This window comes from Sapajus apella, unplaced genomic scaffold (assembly GCF_009761245.1).
Source record: "Sapajus apella isolate SASKATOON/1434 unplaced genomic scaffold, GSC_monkey_1.0 scaffold17, whole genome shotgun sequence".
Taxonomy (NCBI): Eukaryota; Metazoa; Chordata; class Mammalia; order Primates; family Cebidae; genus Sapajus; species Sapajus apella.
In genome coordinates this window covers 29,132,959-29,154,224 of record NW_022436957.1, presented here as the reverse complement: position 1 = coordinate 29,154,224, position 21,266 = coordinate 29,132,959, and the positions used below count along the sequence as shown (strand labels likewise).

The window sequence follows — 21,266 nt, the reverse complement described above, 5'->3', positions numbered from 1 at the left end:
ATTCAATCTGCAAACATTTATTCCTTGATTTAGCCCACGGCTGCCTTAATTAAACCTACAACTACTGTTACTCGGTAATAGACAAAAAAATTGGTAATAATTTTCTTACTCGTCTTTATTAATCTTTTTTAAAAGTATATGTAGTTCACATTTGCTTTAATTTTTAATCTTAGAAGAGTCTGCAGTCTTTATTTGGAAGCTTGGTGATATTTTTGTGATTAGAAATATGCCATGGGAAATTTACTCTCATGTATCTCAATTAGCCTATGGTAATTTTTTTTTTTTTTTTAAGTCTCACTCTGTTGCCCAGGCTGGAGTGCAGTGGCATGACCTCAGCTCACTGCAGTCTCTGCCTCCCAGGTTCAAGTGATTCTCCTGCCTCAGCCTCCTGAGTTGCTGGGATTATAGGTACCTGCCACCACACCTGGCCAATTCTTATATATTTAGAAGAGACAGAGTTTCACCATTTTGGCCAGGCTGGTCCCAAGCTCCTGACCTCAAGTAATCTACCCACCTCAGCCTCCTGAAGTGCTGGTATTACAGGTGTGAGCCTCCACGTCTGACCAAATTGGTTTTATTATATGTTATTCAACTTAAGATTGCGGTTTCAAAGAACCTACTAATATAATTGTAAGGCCTTACGGTATACAAACAGTCACTGAATTGTAAATTTAAAAAAAAATTAATTTTATGAGATGTGAATTATATCTCAGTTTAAAATTTAATATATCTTTTATATTAAAAACCAATATTTAGAAAGTAAATTTAAAAATCAGATATGATTTATATTTCTAGTGCACATGGAACATTCTCCAGGAAAAGACCGTGTATAGGATGCAAGACAAGCCATAACAAAATTAAGTAGGTTGAAATCATATCAAGTATCATTTCCAATTGCAGTGGTATAAAACTAGAAATCCGTATCAGGAGGAATTCTGGGATATTCACAAATATGTTGAAATTAACATGTTCCTGAACATTTATTGGGTCAAAGAAGATATCAAAAGGGAAATTCAAAAATAACTTGAGACAAATAACAGTAACAATACAATATACAGTAGCATAAAAATTATCAAGTACTTCGAGAAAATCTAACAAAAGATGCTCACAACCATCACAGTAGAAATAATAAAACTCGAGACACTAAAATATCAACAAACTTACTTTGTTTATGGATTGAAATGCTCAGTATTAAAAAGAATTCTTTAAAAAGCTGAGCAAAAGCAAAATTAAAATTCCAACAGGTGTTCTGCATTTTTTGTTTTGGAATCCAGTTAGCCAATTCTAAAATTTATAGTGAAGTGTAATAGGCCCAGGAAAACCAAAACAATCATTTTTTCTTCTTTCAATATTATTGAGGTATTGTGACAATGAGAAATTGTATATATATGAGGTATACAACTTGATGGTTTGATACTCATGTACGTTGTAAAATATTGACCACTATCAAGCTAAATACAGCCATTACTTCACATATTTAACACTTTTTTCTCATTATATTTAGAACATGTAAGGTCTCTCAGCAAATGTCAAGCGTACGATGCAATATGGTTAATTATTGTCATATAGTTGTAAATTAGATCTCCAGAAATTGCCTTGCGTAACCAAAAGTTTGTACCCTTGCCTAACATTTCCCCATGTTTCCTTAATCCAATGCCCTGGTAACCACCATTCTGTTATTTGTTTCTATGAGTTTGACATATTTAGATTCCATGCATGAATGAGACCATGCAGTATTTTTCTTTCTGCATAACAAAGATATTATTGAAGAAAAACTGAAAAAGCTTCTTCTGTAATATAACCTTGCATGTAAAAAACCTATGGTAATCAAGATAAGTGCATTATTTTCTCAGTAGACAAGTAAACTGCTGGAGCAGAATAGAGAGCATAGACCCAGATTTTGGCATAAATTGTACTTGATTTATGATAGAAGTAGTGCTGAAAAACAGTGGAAAATGGATGTTCTTTCTCAAATGGTGCTCAGAAAATTTCTTTCTCATGTGGAAAGAAAGAAATATGAATCTTCAGATCACACCATATAAGGAAGTAATTCCAAATGGATTAAAAGCTGAAAGGTAGAAAAATTAAATATATAAAAGATTATCTAGATTAACTTCCCGACCTGAAGATAGGTGTTTTTCTAAACAAGACTTTAAAATTATAGCTTAAGGGAAAACATTTTTAAAATAGCATTTACATTTAAATCATTAACTTCTGTTCATCAACAGACATTAAAAAATGGAAAGACCAATCAGTAGGCAGTAGAAGATATTTCCAATGCATATAACTGAGTAGAGACATATATCACACTTTGTGAAGGGCTCCTATCAAAAGTCTTATAGAGACTGAGTAAAATACTTGACGTGGAACTTTTCAGTGAGGAAATTCAAAGCTTATGAAAAGATGCTTAGCCTCATTAATAATCAGGAAAATGTAAATTAAAACAACAATAAAATATCACTTCATTCTCATAAGATTAGCAAAAATTGCTTCAAAATATTTGTTAATGCCAAGTGATAAGACGTGAAGCTTCAGGAGCTCTTAGCAGAAATATAAATTTGCAGGGCCATTTTAGAAAACGTTTGGTAATTATCTACCCCAGTTGAAAATATTTATCATGTATGATGCAGAATTTTCAATTTTTCATATAAACCTTACAGAGTGTGTATTTGTATGCACTGCAACACACATGCTTTTGATGATTTTCAGAGGCTGAAACAGAGGCCTGCAGAAAGGGAGTGAGGGAGCAACAGAGAGATAGACAGGTAGAGATGGAATGAATGACTATGAGAACGAGAATGAATGAGAACGAACAAGAAGAGCAGACTAAGACATAGACAATGGAAGATTCTGGGAAAAGGTTATAAGGAACCAGACACTCAAAGGATTCAGGAAGGAACACTAACAGAGGAAACAGCAAGAGCAAAGGACTTGAGTCTAGAGTCACCTGGTGAATTCTGGTATATTACAAAAAGTAGTTATGGCTAAAGTGCAGTGTCTGAGTGTAATATAAGACAAAATTGAATATTGGGATCATACATGGTCTTATAAGTAGCGGGAAAACACTGCTTAATTTAAAGCAGTGCAGAAAGAGTCAGTTATTGAAATTCTCTATGCTAATGATCTCTGAAAAATGCATGCAGTTAAAAGGCTTGGAAATCTTAAGAGTTATTAAATTTTGGAGAACTGCTATAGTAAAAAGTAATTGTACTTTTTAAAAATAACAAAGAGTATGATTGAATTGTTTGTAACACAAAGGGTAAATGCTTGAAGTGATGGATACCTCATTTATCATGATGTGATTATTACTCATTGCATGCCTGCATCAAAATTTCTCATGTAACCCCAAAATATATACACCTACTAAGTATGCACAAAAAATATAAAAACTATATACATCTTGATGGCAGATAAACCTTTGTAAAATTGTTTTTAACCTTAGAATGTATATTCTGGTCAATAAATTCAGATTTACAGAATGAAAAAATGACTTTTGAAACTAAATACATCTTGAAATTTATCCCTAATTGAATGAATAAAAGTAAAAAATTATAAGAAATTAACTTCTAATACTAACTGCTTTGTGGTTAATTTTCTGACATTGATCTGTAGAGTTAAAATGTGATTAAATTTTTACTTTGCTAATAAAATTAAATTTAAAAATCACTTTTAATTTCATTTTAAATAACTTCAAAAATATTCTTTTTCTCATTGTACTTAAGGCAAAGAGAAAAGATAAGCAGCTTATGTTTTATTATGCAAATAATTTAATTAGTTTTCTAAATGTAGGTAGATTATAGTGAAATTGAATTGTCACTGAAATTTCTGAGTAATTTTCCACTCAAGCATTGAAGTATTATCTTAAACTAGCATTAGAAGTCAGAGACTGAGACTTGAATTATTTTACCTAACAGTAGTGGAATAAGCATACGTTGATTTCATAAAAGTATATATTAATAAATGGGAAAGGGACAGCTAAGGCAATGGAAGATAATATTAATTTGCGTTTCACATTTTAAAAATATTTCTGAAAATGTCACAGGACTTCAGCAGGGATGGTATTGAGTATTTGGCTAATTGTAACTTCAAGACAATTTAATAGTAGTCTTTTTAATTTTCTTTTTCTTTAGATATATATCATATGTCCTTATTCGGTCTTTATAGGTTAGAATGAAAAATAGGATTCAAAGGTATGTGCTGTTATTCGAGACCTTTTCCAGGTTTTTTTTAACTGAGTCAAATTTCTTTAATACGTGTGAGGTTTTTGTATATGTGATAATCTTGTTCCAAGCTGTAAAATACTATGTTGTTGAAACATCCATAGATTTAGCATACAAATAAACTTTTATCTAATTTGTCAGCTTCATTTTTCTTTTTAGATTTTTATTTTTATTTTTTTGTTATTATACTTTAAGTTCTGGGGTATATGTGCAGATTGTGCAGGTTTGTTACATAGGTATACATGTGCCATGGTGGTGGTTTGCTGCATCTATTGACCCGTCATGTACATTAGGTATTTCTCCTAATGTTACCCTCCCCAATCCCCCCATCCCCTACTATTCCTCTCCTAGCCCCCCACCCACCAAGCCCTGGTGTGTGATGTTCCCCTCTCCATGTCCGTGTGTTCTTATTCTTCAACACCCACTTATAAGTGAGAACATGCGGTGTTTGGTTTTGTGTTCTTGTGTCAATTTGCTGAGAATGATGGTTTCCAGTTTCATCCATGTCCCTGAAAAGGACATGAACACATCCTTTTTTATGACTGCATAGTATTCCATGGTGTATATGTGCCACATTTTCTTTAGTCAGTCTCTCATTGGTGGGCATTTGGGTTGATTCCAAGTCTTGCTATTGTGAACAGTAATGTAATAAACATAGGTGTGCATGCATCTTCATAATAGAATGATTTATAATCCTTTGGGTATATATTCAGTTATGGGATTGCTGGGTCAAATGGTATTTCTGGTTCTAGATCCTTGAGAAATCGCCACACTGTCTTCCGCAATGGTTGAATTAATTTACACACCCACCAACAGTGCAAAAGGGTTCCTATTTCTCCACATCCTCTCTAGCATCTACTGTCTACTGATTTTTTAATGATCGCCATTCTAACTGGTGTGAGGTGGTATCTCAATATGGTTTTGATTTGCATTTCTCTAATGACCAGTGATGATGAGCTTTTTATTCATGTTTGTTGGCTGCATAAATGTCTTCTTTAGAAGAATGTCTGTTCATATCCTTTGCTCACTTTTTGATGAGGTTCTTTGTTATTTTCTTGTAAATTTGTTTAAGTTCTCTGTAGATTGGGTATTAGCCCTTTGTCAGATGGGTAGATTGCGAAATGTTTTTCCCATTCTGTTGGTTGTTGGTTTGCTCTATTGATAGTTTCTTTTGCTATACAGAAGCTCTTAATTTTAATTAGATCTCATTTGTCTATTTTGGCTTTTGCTGCCATTGCTTTTGGTGTTTTAGTCATGAAGTCCTTGCCTATGCCTGTGTCCTGAATGGTTTTGCCTTTGTTTGTGTGTTTATTTATTACTGAGATCGAGTCTCACTCTGTTGCCCAGGCTGGAGTGCAGTGACGCGATCTCAGCTCACTGCAACCTCCGCCTCACGGGTTCAAGTGATTCTCCTGCCTCAGCCTACCCAGTAACTGAGATTACAGGCACACGCCACCACACCTGACTAATTTTTGTATTTTTAGTAGAGATGGGGTTTCACCATGGTGGCCAGGCTGGTCACGAACTCCTGGCCTCAAGCGATCCGCCCACCTCAACCTCCCCAAGTGCTGGGATTACAGGTGAGAGCCACCATGCCCAGCCTAATTTATCAGCTTTAAATATTATTTTGAGTATACATTATAATCTGTTTCCCTTCACAATATTCTAATTTTTACCAAGGTTGTTAAATAGAACTCTTGCCTCAGTAGAGTATGCAATTTTATTGTATCATTTTTTACTTGAGCAATAGTGTCTAGAAGAGTATTTAATAATTCCTTAACAAATTGAGAGTATGGGTTCTGTGATCATATAAAAGAGAAATTATATTTACCTCAAAAGTTTAATAATGTAGACTATATCATTAATATCTTCGTGAAATTAAAACATTAAATATTTCCAATTGTTTTAGTAGTATGAAGCATTAAATATTAACTATATTAAATGGACTGAAATGAAATCAGTTTGTCTTATTCATTTTATATCTATGTTTTCCTAAAATCCAGAGTTGGCATAATTTTCTATGCATAAAATTATGCACTAATAATCTTGTAAAATTATTGTTTCTATCAGATCAATATAATTTCTAAAAATTATTTATATAAAGTTTTATGGTATACTGAGTTCTGCTATAAAATGGCATACCTGTTTCTAAAATTCTTTGCACTGTGCAAAATTGTAGAATAAAAGCCGCAAGGTCTATGCAAAATGGAGTTAAGCCAAAAGAAACTTGTAAAAAAATTTGTCAGTGTCATATAAAAATATATAAGAAACTAATGAAAACAGAATCATGGTTCTATACATGTTAGGTGGTTAAGATGTGTATAAATAATACAATAAATACGACACTTTACCTTGAGAAAGGCTCAGTGCTCTTGGAAGTGAGCATGGAGAGGGTTTGCTTTTGTTAGTTATTGTGAAGTGATGGAATGTGGGCTATCTGGAATAAAAGGTAAAGTTTTCATGCCAGATGTGGGTGGGTGTGAACTGAGGTAGCTGGTATATACTTGAGATGTGTGCATGTGTTTTGTGTACAGCAACATTGTACCATTGATTGGAATGCTATTTCTGAGTTCACCTAGTGGTTCTCACCAATGACACTGCACCAATGCAGTGCATCATTTGTGTCATTCTCAAATTGTTTCCTAATATAATAGTTGCATTTAAACAAATTTGTGTTTTCAAAACAAGTGCTTTTGTTTGTTTGTTTTTGTTTGTTTAAGTTCGGGGGTACATGTGCAGGTTTGTTACATAGATAAATGTGTATCATGGAGATTCGTTGTGTAGGTTATTTCCACACACAGATATTAAGCCTAGTACCCATTAATTAATTTTCCTGATCCTCTCCCACCTCCCACCCTCCATTCTCCAATAGGCCCCAGTGTGTTTTGTTCCCCTCTATGTGTCCATGTGTTCTCATCATTTCTCTCACTTGTGAGAACATGTGGTATTTGGTTTTCTATCCTTAGCAAAACAAGTGTTAGAACCGACTAACTCTTTTTTCCCCCTATTGACAGATTCCAAATGAAATTCACTGAATGGATAGGTTTTACTCATATTTATATTTCCAGTTGATTCCTATGTGAATACTTGTATCAAACTCAAATTACTTCACAATTAATACATGTATGATATTGGAAATTTCACCACAGGATCCATATAGGCCAATGTACTTTATTATGTTAACAGATAAATTCGTATTTACCAAGTTTGACAAGTTCCAAAGGGAGTAGAAGTAAATGCATATTTTAAAGGTTCATCTGTTGTTTGTGTTTTTTTTTTAGTGTGTGTGTGTGTGTGTGTGTGTGTGTGTGTGTATGTGTTTTAATAGTAAGGTTTTTACTATGAAATATAGGGTATGCGTGCTATATCCCATATATATAATAAAATACAAAAGCCCTAAAATATATTTACAGGGAGTTACTGAGTCCATTTTTAGGTGTAGTTTTGTCCTTGCCTATATGAACACAACTCTTAATGAAATCGAGCCACCGAGAATAGCATATGCATCCAAGAGCAGAATGTAGTCATAACTCTGGTAATGTTAATGTTCCCAAGATCAATAAGATACCTAAGTGCATTCTCAGTATGCTGATTGTGCAGTATTTATTGCTTTTGATTGATTACTAAAATATGAAATACTGCATTACCCTAAGCATTTCTTTTTCTCAGATACAAAATAAAGAAATCAAAGGAGAAAGCCAAGCTCTCAAAGAACACTTGAGATTTTTTTCTTCCCCTGAAAATTATTACAAAATAAGTAAAACAGAAACGAAAAACTAAGTACAAAAACTTAAATTTGGAAATGTTAGAAGCCATCATGCTGTCATCGAGCCAATTACCATATATACTATATATTTAAAGTAATGCAAAAAATAGCTGTTACAAGTATTTAGCATGGTATTTTCTAACATTTAAAATCAGAAGTTGGTAACAATGTGTATAATATTGGCTGTTAATCTGATTTCTGTATAAAAATACAATTCAATTTCAATATATTTTTGGGAATTAAATCTAAACAGATCAAATCCCCTAGTTACTAGGACATGCTGCAAATGAATTTATTATTATTCATATTAGACTTAAACCCAAATTAATTACAGTCCTATATATCTATATAGCATTTCATATTGAAGACGATTTACATTTATCTCATTTGAACAGCTTTAATACTCCTGGGTTGGACCAGAATTTTATAGCTTGAAATGACCTTACAATTAAGCTTAATTTACTGATAAGGAACTTGAGAACTACAGGAGCAAAATGAACTCTTATTATAGCAGAGTTTAGTAACAATTCCATATGAATTTTTTATTCTATGTGGTTTCTTCTTTATACCTGTATTTTAAGTTCAGCGGTGCATGTGCCAATTTGTCATGTAAGTAAACTTGTGTCATAAGGGCTTATTGTACAGACTGCTTTATCACCCAGGTATTAAGCCTAGTATCCATTGGGTGTTTTTTCTGATCCCTTCCCTCCTCCCACCCTCCAATAGGCTCCACTCTATGTTGCTTCCCTCTGTGTCCATGTGTTCTCATCATTTTATCTCCCATTTATACGTGAGAGCATGCAGTATTTGGTTTTCTGTTCCTGCATTACTTTGCTATAAATGATGGCCTCCAGTTCCATCCATGTTCTTGAAAAGGACATAATCTCATTCTTTTTTAATGGCTGCATAGCATTCTATGTTATATATGTACCACATTTTCTTTATCCAATTTGCCATAGATGGGCATTTATGTTGATTCTATGTTTTTGCTGTTGTGAATAGTGCTGCAGTGATCACATGTGTGCATGTGTCTTTATAATAGAACAGTTTATATTCCTTTGGGTATCTACACAATAATGGGGTTGCTGGATCAAATGGTATTTTTGTCTTTAGGACTTGGAGGAATTGCCATACTGTCTTTACGCTCACGCCAACACTGTATAGGCATTCCTTTTTCTCCACACTACGGTTTATTATTATTATTATTATTTTGAGATGGAGTCTTGCTCTGTTGCCCAGGCTGGAGTGCAATGGCACAATCTTGGCTCACTGCAACCTCCATCTCCCAGGTTCAAGCAATTCTTCCACCCCAGCCTCCTGAGTAGTTGGGGTTACAGGCACCCACCATCATGCCCGGCTAATTTTTGTATTTTTGTAGAGAGAGGGTTTTACCATGTTGGCCAGGCTGGTCTTGAACTCCTGACCTCAGGTGATCCGCCAGCCTCGGCCTCACAAAGTGCTGGGATTAAAGGCATGAGCCACCGCACCTGGCCCACTATGTTGTTGTTTTTAACAAACTACTGTACTTTGTTGCTGGTGGCATCAGAAAAAAAATTAGATAAATTACCTCAGTTTGTTCTTATTAGAAAATGGTTCAATAATTTTATTAAACACTTTCTGTGTTTTGGACTGTCATTGGGATGTTTAGGAAATGTCTTTTGTTTAATCAAAATCTAATCGATTAGCGATAACTCACATAAAACACAGTAGGAATAATAACATAGAAATTTAGTAAGTCTAAATGGAATGCACAAGGGTGTTGTGAGGCTTCTTCATATATATATATATATATATATATATATATATATATATATATATATAGAGAGAGAGAGAGAGAGAGAGAGAGAGAGAGAGAGAGAGCATAATTTGAGGCTTAAATGGTTCTTGATTCATGTCCCAGCTCCTCTATCCTAGTAATTTTTACCTCGAGTCATTTACTTAACTTCTCAGCCTGTGTTATCCTGCTTGTAACATGAGAGTACTCATCCTTCTATTGCACTGGTTTAACTATTGAGTAAAATAGTATAAAAAAAGAACTTGGCTCTAACTAGAATATAAATTCTCAATAAAATGATGAGGTATTAATAGTTGTCATCCTACGAGCTAAGAAGAGGGAAGTATTCTGGCAGAATTGGAGGACATAAGACTTGCTTTGGTTGTAACATAGTTGATAGGAGGTAGGTTGGAAACTGCTGGTGGGAAGGAAGACTGTTCAGGACCAAAGATACGTGATAAACAAACTGTGAAGATGAAAGAAAGAAAATGATTATGTGACAATGATTAGGAGAACCAAACCAGTATGTATGTAGAAGTAGTGGTGTCTAAAGTTGAAAGTAAACCAGAGTCAAGTTATGGAAGACAAAAGCCGATGTTTAGAAGTGAACTCAATGGTAATAGAGAGCATGACATTTTTTGAATAACAGAAGTGGGTGGGGTAGGATTTATAGGAAACAAAGATAGGAAATCAGTAAAAAAGATGAAGTTCATCGTAGACCCTATAGATTTGGTCTATGTATTTTATAATCCTGTAACTAATTGAATTTTATACTTTGACATCTTAAAATTTAACTTGATAAAGTCCTAAACATGAGATTAAACGCTTACATGAATAAGGTATTTGTAAATTTATATAGTTTGCCAATTTATGTTTAGCTATGAGTCTACAAATGAAAATAAACCCAATTTTGTGATTTTGTAACTAAGCAAAACATGCACTTAATATAAGAAAAGCTTAGTACAGGACAAAGCTAGAGATAAAATTAAATGTTATTAGGGGCCTTTCTCCACCTCTCATTTATAAGCATATGTCCTGTAGGCAGCTTGAAGCAAGAGATGTGAATCTGTTGTTCTCTTAGGAGGCTGAATTTTCATGTGCCTCTCAGAATGGAAGCAATTCACTCTCCTAAGGGTGAGTCATAACTCATGACCTCTAAAAGCAAACCTTTGACTAATTCTGGTACCTCACTAAATAAACAGCCATCTGTATCTACACCAAAGGAAAAATTGTCTAGGTGGGACTTAATATGAGAAGTTAGTCCCCAATATAATGTTTTAATTGAGCAATAGTGTTTTCCAATAAGACACATTCCTAAGAGATTTTGAATGGTAATTATGTATATATGTATTTTTTTGTTGTTGTTTAATTTCAGAACGTCACTCCAGTATTAAGATTTAGCTTCACTTTCCTGTTAAAAATAACTGTAGCAGAGCTGTATACATATTTCCTCATAGGCCTATCTATTATAATGTGGGATGGTAGCTACTAAGTGAGTTTGATAATCAGATTGGTTTCCTTTGACCCAGTTACCTTGTATTTTATTTTCAATGGTGTTATGCACCTCTTGAATCATATCAAGGATAATTTTTCGGTAGTTAGATGGCATACTTTAACTGAAAAATGCAAAAGGTTCAAGAGATAAATATTAAAGCATTGAAGTCTGGTAGAACTGAAAGAGAGAAAAAAGTATTTCTAGAGCCTGTCTTGTTTCTTTAACTAGTCCACCTAAATCACAGCTACATACAGCTATATACCCAGAGAACTTTGGTGAGTCTCTTCATTTCAGGGTACCATACTTTTATAGAGCCAGCTCCAGTGTATTTAGTAAAATAAGTTGTACATGTTTCCCAGAACCCTTTATACAACATTTATAAAAACTTTGTCTTGTTTCATCCAAAGTGATAATTCTATTCTGAATACAAAACAAATCTAAGAATAGATAAATTACTTACAGGTATACAGGACTTGGGAGAATATTTTGAGTGGATGAAATCAAATCAATCACAACTATTATATCCATTATTAACTTAATTACAGTACATCCAGTAACAGAGCTTCAGAACATTGGGTCCTGTATGATGAATTAAAGATAGACTGGTAAAGTTATTCTTACTGTAACAAAATCTTTTGATTTAACTGATTTGAATTTTTATTTGTATTTCTATGAACGTTAGTCGAGCTTCTATTTTGATTTAAAAGACCATAAGAGATAAAGGCATAATTCCCTTGAAGTATAGTATCAATCTTTTGTTCAATGGTTAAATGTTTAAAAACATTAAACACTGGTAAGACCAGATACTAATTTTACTAGCCCAAACTTAATCTCTGCATTCAGTCATGTAGAAAATAAGTTTCAGCTTATTACTGTAAAATCAGATTAAGCTAAGGAATATGTAGGAGGCAAGTGTAATATTTTACCTTTATCAACATGAACAACTCTATATATCCTCCTTTAAGTAGTGGTAAAGTAATTTGAAAGAGGATAACTTTATTAAATGGTAGATTTTTCACATATTCCTAAACCAGAATTTTTTAAATGCTTTCCTTTTGGAAAAAAATGCTTAAAGCATGGTTAGATTAACTTTTCCTTTTTGTATAGACAATAGTATGTAATTCTCTTAGCATTTGAAAGCTTTTAAAATAGATTGTTAGATTAGTGTTCCATGGATCATATTTTGACAAGTTACGTTTTCAAATTCTATTATAAAAATAACTGCCCAAAGTAATTTATTTATTCAATGATATCCCCATCAAGCTACCAACGACCTTCTTCACAGATCTGGAAAAAAAGACTTTAAACTTCATATGGAACAAAAAGAGAGCCCGCATAGCCAAGTCAATTCTAAGCAAAAAGAACAAAGCGGGAGGCATCATGCTACCTGACTTCAAACTATATTACAAGGCTACAGTAATCAAAACAGCATGGTACTGGTACCAAAACAGAGATATAGACAAATGGAACAGAACAGAGGCCTTGGAGGCAATGCCACTCATCTACAACCATCTGATCTTTGACAAACCTGACAAAAACAAGCAATGGGGAAAGGATTCCCTCGTTAATAAATGGTGTTGGGAAAACTGGCTAATCATGTGCAGAAAGCAGAAACTGGACCCCTTCCTGACACTTTACACTAAAATTAACTCCAGGTGGATTAAAGACTTCAACATAAGACCTAACACCATAAAAACCCTAGAAGAAAATCTAGGCAAAACCATTCAGGACATAGGCATAGGCAAGGACTTCATGACTAAAACACCAAAAGCATTGGCAACAAAAGCCAAAATAGACAAATGGGATCTAATTAAACTCCAGAGCTTCTGCACAGCAAAATAAACAATCATTAGAGTGAACCAGCAACCAACAGAATGGGAAAAAAATTTTGAAATCTACCCATCTGACAATGGGCTAATATCCAGAATCTACAAAAACTAACGCAGATTTCCAAGAAAAAACGAGCCCATTCAAAAGTGGTCAAAGGATATGAACAGACATTTTTCAAAAGAAGACAGACATGAGGCTAACAAACATATGAAAAATGCTCATCATCACTGGTCATTAGAGAAATGCAAATCAAAACCATATTGAGATACCATCTCATGCCTGTTAGAATGGCGATCATTAAAAAATCTGGAGACAACAGATGCTGGAGAGGCTGTGGAGAAATAGGAACACTTTTACACTGTTGGTGGGAGTGTAAATTAGTTCAACCATCATGGAAGACAGTGTAGTAATTCCTCAAGGACGTAGAAATTTAAATTCCATTTGACCCACCAATCCCATTACTGGGTATATATCCAAAGAATTATAACTCGTTCTGTTATAAGGACACATGCACACAAATGTTCATTGCAGCACTGTTTACAATAGCAAAGACTTGGAAACAACCCAAATGCACATTGATGATAGACTGGAGAGGGAAAATGTGGCACATATACACCATGGAATACTATGCAGCCATAAAAAACCGTGAGTTCATGTCCTTTGTAGGGACATGGATAAACCTGGAAACCATCATTCTCAGCAAACTGACACAAGAACAGAAAATCAAACACTGCATGTTCTCAGTCATAGGTGGGTGTTGAACAATGAGAACACATGGACACAGGGAGGCGAGCATCACACACTGAGGTCTGTAGCAGGGAACTAGGGGAGGGACAGTGGGATTTGGGGAGTTGGCGAGGGATAACATGGGGAGAAAAGCCAGACATAGGTGATGGGGAGGAAGGCAGCAAACCACCTTGCCATGTATGTACCTATGCAACAATCGTGCATGTTCCTCACATCTACCCCCAAACCTAAAACACAGTAAAATATGAAAAATTACTTCATGACTCAACATTTATCATTTAAAATTATGTATTTATTAAGTACCCACTAAAACTCAGCACTGTCTTAGGCATAGGAATAAAATAATGAGCAAAAATTAGGTCACTACGTTCATAGCGTTAATGGTTTCATAACTATACCCTGGTGCAATATATGCAAATGCATCTGGAGACGTTTACTGTTGTTACACTCTAGGTGGGGAGGGAAGTGTGGTACTAGAATCTAGTGGATAGAGGCTTAAAATGCTGCTAAATGTACCACAATGCACAAGACAGCCTCCACCATAAAATACTATTCAGCTCAACTGCTAGTAATGTCACAGTAGGAAACGTTACTAGTATATAAAATGGGCATCAATTAAATGATTCCACTGCTGAATACACAAATAACATTTAAGATAAGAACTTCAAAAGAAACATGATTTTTTGAGAGCCCATAACAAAAATATATTGACATAAACTGAAGTCAGCTAAGATCCCCCTGCCCCAAGGAAGTTACCTGAAAGATAAAGTAATTTTGTGTATATAGTAGGGAGGGAGAAAGGTAACATAGGAGGAGCATTTCAAATGATAGCTAATGGTTAGAGTAAATAGAAACTGATAGCATTATGGCAACAGAAGAGGGGTAGATGTGAGATGAGACTTGAGGGATAGGGGAGAACAGATATGGCTGTGCGGGTTCCTTGAGGGATTCAAAGTCATTAAAACATTTTAAGCAAAAAGGAACTTGAGTTTACTAGGTGCTTAAATTGGAAAATATCATCCTGGCTATAGTACAGAGGGAGATAGATTAGAAGAGGGAAGAGTTACTAGTCAGTGTTATACAGAGAAAGGGACACTCATCCGTAGTAAGCTTTGCAGATGTCTTGCTTCTGATGAGACAACTTCAAAGAGAGAGAATTTGGGAGATTAGAAGGTAGACCACGGCATTGTAGACGGCAATACTCTCTGTGATGGAATTCTTTCTTATACACATTGTGACTCCCTCCCACACGTAGTGTTGTTCTCATAATCCCTTTTCTACATTCAGTAGCAACTTATAACTATCCCCCAATGTCTGAGATTTTTCTTTCCATCTTTTAACGCTTGCCTCTTCAACTGCTCATGTGATATTCATAGTGTACTGTTCATTCTATCCACACTTTTAAAATGGCAACGAAAGTAATATAAAGGTGCTTCTTTACTTCTTTAGGCATGGATCGATTGTTCCTGGCAATGAGAAAACTATTGTGTCATTTTTTGGGGGAGGGGGGCATTGGCTTTCAGTTTTTAAACTTGTGTTATTTATTTTTTATTATGCTTTAAGTTCTGGGGTACATGTGCAGAACGTGCAGGTTTGTTACATATATATACATGTGCTACGGTGGTTTGCTGCATCCATCACCCCGTCATCTACATTAGGTATTTGTCCTAATGCTATCCCTCCTCTGCTTCCCCATGCCCTGCTATCCCTCCCCTAGCCCCCACCCCCTCACAGGCCATAGTGTGTGATGTTCCCCTCCCTTTGTCCATGTTTGTGATTTAGACTTTATTGTATTTAATTAAGAAATTATGACTTTATTAGTGGTTATAAGGCAAAATGGATTTACTAATAGTCTACAGACTATTATAATTACTTCAAAATAATATAATTTAAATACCTATTTCTAATTCATGGATTCCTACAGTTTGTTTTTACTATTTTGAAATCAATTTGCCACCCACTGCTTTCTTACTACATTGATTCCTTTTGAAATCTCAAATCTCCTCTAATTTCAGTATCATTTCTGTGGGTTGACAGAATCTCTGATGAATTTCATATAGGAGACTGTATAGCACACTGTGGTCTTGTTGTTTTTGGCAGAAGTACCTAAAACAGTTGAGTAGAAGAAAGAGCTGAAAGTATTATTTTCAGTTAATTGACTTGAAAGTAAGACGAAAATAATTTGGACGGGTAGATAAAAACACATTTTTTTCTTAAATTGTATCTTCATCACTGAAATCTTCCTGTGATAAAGAGGATAAATAACTCAGGAGTAAGTCCTTCCTCATATTGGCCTGTTATACCTACTGCAGACAAACTAATTTATTATTGATGACTTGTGATTCTTTTTTACTTGTCTCTGTTTCAGCACATCTGATACTTTGGGTAAAGCCTATTGATTGATCCAGGTTTGGCTTTTACGGTAATTTATTGAAAGGAAGCCCTGAAGAAAGCTTGCGAAAGAGATGAATATTTTTCAGATTTTACCCTGGTAGAATAAAAGAAACATGAAAAAGGTCAGTTTTTCTCCAGTTAGAGAATCCTGCTAGAGTTTAACATGTGGATGGATGATGGTTGATGGAGAAAGGAGTATTGTAAGACGTGAACTGGTCCTCATGGTTATTTAATATTGAATGCTAATGATGGGCTGTGCACTTTAAAGAACATAGGAGTTCAGCATGAAAGGCATAATTCAATTTTGTTCTTCAAGACCTGCAAAATTTCCCCTTTGTGAGGCCTCAGTGTGTTACAGTAAGGATTTGTTAAATGAATCATATTTTGAAATACTTTATGACTAATATTCCTGTTATTGCTGTATCAGAAGCATCTGAAAAGTAAAAGTAAATATCCTGTTTTACCTACCATGGATTTTCATGTAAATGAGGGATTCGTCTTGATTGGATCTAAATTGTTGAGCAGAGAGAATGCATGCGTTTACTTTCCATGGCCCTCATGGGACATCAGATTGAATTCTCTTGTGTATTGCTTGGACTTGACTACATTTGTCTGTTTTTATCTCTGCTATGCAAAAAGATTACTGAGATTTGTCTTCCCAGTGGGAAACTGAAAAAATAATATTCTTCCCTTTATTGATATGCTTCTTCTAGGAAAAATACAACTAAACAAGTTACCTTTTAAGCAGCAGATAAGAGAATCCCGAACATTGAATAAAAATGACTCTGAGTGAAAAGCATTTGAAACCTAGATAGACTACCAAGATGCAGCAGATCAGGGATTAGAGTAAAAAAAATATTGTCAGCTGAGGAGAAATCGTTGAACAAAGAGTGAGTGCAAAGCTTTCAATTTTATCCGTCTGTATGAGTTCTATCAATCTTATTGCTATAAAGCTAGACTTTAGTTTCTCTGCAGAAAAAGAGCAAGTCATTGGGGTTACAAAGCTGATTTGCATTCCCCATCTCATTATGATAGTTTTGAACGTTTAAATTTGCCTTGGTTATAAAAAGGTGAAAAGAACTGGAAAATAAGTAGAGGTAACGAAAGGGGAAGAGGAGTAAAAATAATGTTCCAATGTTAAAAGTAGGTAATTACTATATGAGATATTAAAGATAGTGAAAAAATATTGTTAAAGGCTTAGTCTTCATTCTTTTATTTAGAAGTAATTTTAAACGTTCATGAGATCAATTAAAATGTTCTTAAGCATAGATTTTGTTTTTGCCATGACTTCATTTAGTGACATTCGTGTGTGTGTGTGTGTGTGTGTGTGTGTGTGTGTGTGTGTGTGTGTGTTTAGGGTAGAGACACTAGGCACAACTTCCTTTATCAATCAGGGGACACAATGAAATATGAAAATATCCATGTTTTCACATTTTGTCCAATTGTTGAAAGTCTTCATACATTAAATTTGCTTGTATTTTATGTACATAATTGTCAACATAGTTGTTAGTTTATGAAAAAAATAGGAACTTTATTGTTGTATGGGTGGAGAAAAAATAAGCAGATAAAAGTATTTGTTAGAAGGGAAAGCTTCCAGGAGGAGATAAGATTTAAGTTGGGTTTTGAAGCTTTTAGAAATCCAAAGAGCGACAATTTGGAAATGGCTTGGTCAAAGATACAGTGTGATAATTAGCTAGGTGTCATTGTGGTGGCATATAGCATTTGGGGAGCATCTGAAATTTGAAAATGAATTATTTTTGATACCAGAAATACATACTCCTCAGTCTAAGAAATGTGAATTTTACCTAATGTTTTCTCTATAAATGTGTATAACTGAAATAATTATACATATTTACTACAGAAAAAAACTAATATTCTTTCTCACATTTATAGGAATAACAGAACCAAAACAAGTGTGATGGTATAATTAAGTAGATTTTAGGCTTGCTGTCTGATTGCTGGATTCTGTCTATACACATTAAAGTGCTGGATATAGCAAATGTCCCTCAGCATAAAGAGTTTAAAGTAAATAAAGGCTTGGAAAACAGATGAGAAAGTTGTTATATGTTGATGGGCTCTTCAAATTTGGACCAAGGGAAGCTTACTGGAGAAAATATTAATGGAAAACTAGCAAATGTTAAGACTAGCAATAAAAAACTAATAAGGAAGAAGCATAAGTTAATTAAACATGAACTAGTATATTCAGATAGTATATGATATTAGATGCTCTGTAGGTATTAGTGAACACACAGCTGAGTCAGAGATCTATGATTACAATTAAATCGAACCTGTTAGGAAAACCGTACCAGATTAGAAAATTGGAAGTGTGAAGGCAACATACCAACCTATTTTTAGCTGTCTTTAAAGGCTTAAGATTCCTACTGAGAAAAAAAAATGCCATAGTAACATCTGCATAAAACACAGATTCAAGTTAGGGTATGATAATCACTTTTCAAATACTGATATTCTCACCTTGATTACAAAATACAATTTTAGAATTCTTTTTATGCCTAGAAAACAATTTGTAATTGTATGATGGACATTATGAGTGATACATTGTGGAGAGTCATTCTCTTTAAAGGGCATTGAGTTTTATTCAGACAGTTATTAAAATTATTGGTCATTCCTCTTAGATATATTATGTAAGATTTTATTATTTACTAACAGCATTACTTTGTTCTTTAACTTTTTCTGAGGCCATGACCCTTATTCTAGGGCATGGGGCATACTGCTAAGGCGAGGACTTCTTTGGGTATCAAGGTAGGTGTTCATCCTAGTGTGTTTAGTGAGGTCTCTCCATTCTATATCAGCTGGAACTCCAGTGTCTCCTAGCCTCAAATGACCTCTTAGATCATTGCTTAGCACTCAACAGGGCAATAGGTCATTCTTACTAAGGCTACCAGAATTTCACATATGCAGAACTTTATTTTTGGCTATAGAGTTAACAGTATTAATAAATCTCCATGCAGATTTCTGGGTCCCTCTCTTTGCACAGATCTCTTCTGTGTTACACTGCTGTACAGATTCCAATATTTTCAACAGCTTGGAGTTTGGACCTCTGCCTTCTCTGCTCAGCAATATCCAGCACTACTTGGGGTGTATAATCCTGCCCTAGGGTAGAAATGTGCCTCCAGACAGAAATACAGGAAGATACCATTCCTCACTTTGTGTTTACCTTTTCTGAAGAATCACAGTCTTGTACTTGTTATTGTCCAGTTACTGAAAACAATTTCCTCATATATATGTTGAGTTATATTCTTGTTTTCAGTGACTGGGTGAGTCTGTTACCAGTTACATTTTCTCTACCTATTATAAAATTTGATGTTCTTTCTTCATTTTACACATACAAGCATCATTAATGGGTTGTCCTGAAATCAACTTTAATCACCTTGAATATGGTTTCCTTCCCTCCTTCCTTTCTTCCTTCCTTCTTTCCTTTTTTCTTTCTTTTCTTTCCTTCTTTCTTTCCTCCCTCCCTCCCTCTCTGCCCCTCCCTCCCTCCCTTGCTCCCCCCCTTCCTTCCTTCCTTCTTTTCATCTTTTTTTTTTTTTTTTGAGATGGGGTCTCACTCTGTCGCCCAGGCTGGAGTAGTGATGGGATCTCTACTCACTGCAACCTCCGGCTCCCACATTCAAGTGATTCTCATGCCAAAGCCTCTCACACAACTGGGATTATAGCTGCCCGCCACAATACCCAGCTAATTTTTGTGTTTTTAGTAGAGATGGGGTTTTACCATGTTTATCAGGCTGATCTCAAACTCCTGACAAGTGATCCACCCACCTCAGCCTCACAAAGTGCTGGGATTACAGACATGAGCCACCACCCCTGGCCTGTTTTTTCTTTCTTTACCAGATCAAAGATGTGTATATAATAGAATCAGTTTCAAAAGTGATTTTAAATGGAAAAATATCATACTTAACTGAATTTTTTTTAACTACCTACTTATTCCTTGAAGGGAAGCAAGCCTTCTTCCCTTAATCAGTCATGTATATTTTTCCATTCTAAGAAGCAATGAGGATCATCTAAGTGCGTTTAAGATTTCCTATACTTGGACTTTGACCTTCTCTAAAAGAGCTGCTCTGAAAAACATTTCCTCTAAAACACAATTAGGAGACATATATCTTGAAATCAGCCTGCACTTCTTTTTTTAAAAAATTATACTTTAAGTTCTGGGATACATGTGCAGAACATGCAGGTTTGTAACATCTGTATAGATGTGCCATAATGGTTTGCTGCACCCATCAACCCGTCATCTACATTAGGTATTTCTCTGAATGCTATCCACTTAGCTGATTTTTTAAAAGGTAAGCAGCCAGCAGGTGAAATGGTAGCTAAGTTTACCCTTTTAATGACCATTAAACCTTATCTGTTTGAAGATCCATCAAATTTCCTGGTATAATTTGTAAAATAGAAAAAATAAAGCAACAACTGAAATATATTCTCTCTGTCCAGAAAGCTGCCTAATTTCAGGAATTAATCTGTTACTGAGCCTGATGTCTACTGTTTCATCCTTTATCACCAGCTTTGAATGACAACCTTGGCAGTAATGAGAAATAAACTTCTAAATTGTGAGACAGGCATGTAGACAAACTGGGCATAAGTTACCTTTTGTTAGAACGTGACTCCAAAATGCAAATACTTATTGGAATAGGCAAGACATTTACCAACAGTAACTCAAAACTCCATTTCAGAATGGGTGATAATTTAATAGAAATTGATAATGGCTCTTCTATAGAAGCAAAAACTTCAAACTACATATTTTTTATTCATGCTAATCGATATTTGTTATGGATTTTTAGAGGCTTACTATTCAGTCTTTGATAATTGTTATACCAAGAAGCTCGACAAGATGGTGAAGGAGACCTCTCCAGGGATTGTTCCTCCAAAGAAACATCAATTTGAACAACTATCTGTACACCGGAAAAACCTTCCCAAGAATTCAGGAAATCAATTTTTTTCTTCATCAATGTTATAGCAAAATAATGTTGAATGAAACATTATTTCAGAATCTGTTGTATGTCTTTTAAAGTGGCAGTTTTC

At 34.6% G+C, this 21,266-nt stretch overlaps 1 long non-coding RNA gene across 1 annotated transcript; it reads right to left on the bottom strand.

Moving 5' to 3' along the window:
• Positions 1–347: 347 nt before the first annotated feature.
• Positions 348–20,220, bottom strand: LOC116556518. Its single transcript, XR_004271053.1, has 3 exons — positions 19,890–20,220; positions 13,155–13,158; positions 348–388 (listed from the first exon to the last, which is right to left on the bottom strand). It is a non-coding gene; the product is annotated as an uncharacterized LOC116556518 (long non-coding RNA).
• Between the last annotated feature and the right edge of the window lie 1,046 nt (positions 20,221–21,266).